This window comes from Lithobates pipiens, unplaced genomic scaffold (genome assembly GCF_037356315.1).
Source record: "Lithobates pipiens isolate NorthernLeopardFrog02 unplaced genomic scaffold, aLitPip1_a1.2 Scaffold_5, whole genome shotgun sequence".
Taxonomy (NCBI): domain Eukaryota; kingdom Metazoa; phylum Chordata; class Amphibia; order Anura; family Ranidae; genus Lithobates; species Lithobates pipiens.
The window spans coordinates 1,064,629-1,066,377 of NW_027507873.1; positions in this window are offsets into that span (position 1 = coordinate 1,064,629).

Genomic DNA, 1,749 nt, shown 5'->3' on the forward strand with positions numbered 1-1,749 from the left:
GGTTAGTTATTTTTTTTATAGTTTCAGGGCACCCGCCATTTATTACCTAGTCTCACTAGTGTACCCCTAAATTTAGGGGTGTCTACTTTCCAAAATGGGGTCATTTGGGGGGGGTTTGTGCCATCTTGGCATTTTATGGCCTTCAAAACTGTAACGCCCTTAGAAAGCCTGAAGGCGGTGCTTGGTTTTCGGGGCCCCGTACGCGGCTAGGCTCCCAAAAAGTCCCACATATGTGGTATCCCCGTACTCAGGAGAAGCAGCAGAATTTATTTTGGGGTGTCATTTCACATATGCCCATGGCATGCGTGAGCAATATATCATTTAGTGACAACTTTGTGAAAAAAAAAAAAAAAAGTTTGTAATTTTCCCGCAACTTGTGGCAAAATATAAAATATTCCATGGACTCAACAAGCCTCTCAGCAAATAGCTTGGGGTGTCTACTTTCTAAAATGGGGTCATTTGTGGGGGTTTTGTGCCATCTTGGCATTTTATGACCTTCAAAACTGTAATAGGTAGTGAGGAGTGAAGTCAAATATTTACGCCCTTAGAAAACCTGAAGGCGGTTCTTGGCTTTCGGGGCCCCGTACGCGGCTAGGCTCCCAAAACGTCCCACATATGTGGTATCCCCATACTCAGGAGAAGCAGCAGAATTTATTTTGGGGTGTCATTTCACATATGCCCATAGCATGTGTGAGCAATATATCATTTAGTGACAACTTTGTGAAAAAAAAATAAAAAAAAATTAAAGTTTGTAATTTTCCCGCAACTTGTGGCAAAATATAAAATATTCCATGGACTCAAAATGCCTCTCAGCAAATAGCTTGGGGTGTCTACTTTCTAAAATGGGGTCATTTGTGGGGGTTTTGTGCCATCTTGGCATTTTATGGCCTTCAAAACTGTAATAGGTAGTGAGAAGTGAAATCAAAAATTTACGCCCTTAGAAAGCCTGAAGGCGGTGCTTGGTTTTCGGGGCCCCGTACGCGGCTAGGCTCCCAAAAAGTCCCACATATGTGGTATCTCCGTACTCAGGAGAAGCAGCAGAATTTATTTTGGGGTGTCATTTCACATATGCCCATAGCATGTGTGAGCAATATATCATTTAGTGACAACTTTGTGTAAAAAAAATTTTTTTTGTCATTATTCAATCGCTTGAGGCAAAAAAATAAAATATTCAATGGGCTCAACATGCCACTTATCAATTTCCTTAGGGTGTCTACTTTCCAAAATGGGGTCATTTGGGGGGGTTTTGTACTGCCCTGCCATTTTAGCACCTCAAGAAATGAGATAGGCAGTCGTAAACTAAAAGCTGCGTAAATTCCAGAAAACGTACCTTAGTTTGTAGATGTGACAACTTTTGCGCAAACCAATAAATATACAATTATTGACTTTTTTTTTACCAAAGACATGTGGCTGAATACATTTTGGCCTAAATGTATAACTAAAATTGAGTTTATTGGATTTTTCTAATAACAAAAAGTAGAAAATATCATTTTTTTTCAAAATTTGCGGTCTTTTTACGTTTATATCGCAAAAAATAAAAATCGCAGAGGCAATCAAATACCATCAAAAGAAAGCTCTATTTGTGGGAAGAAAAGGACGCAAATTTTGTTTGGGTACAACATTGCATGACCGCGCAATTACCAGTTAAAGCAGCGCAGTGCCAAATTGTAAAAAGACCTCTGGTCATTTACCAGCAAAATGGTCCGGTCTGAAGGTGGTTAAATGTAACCTATAAAAGTGAGTAAATGT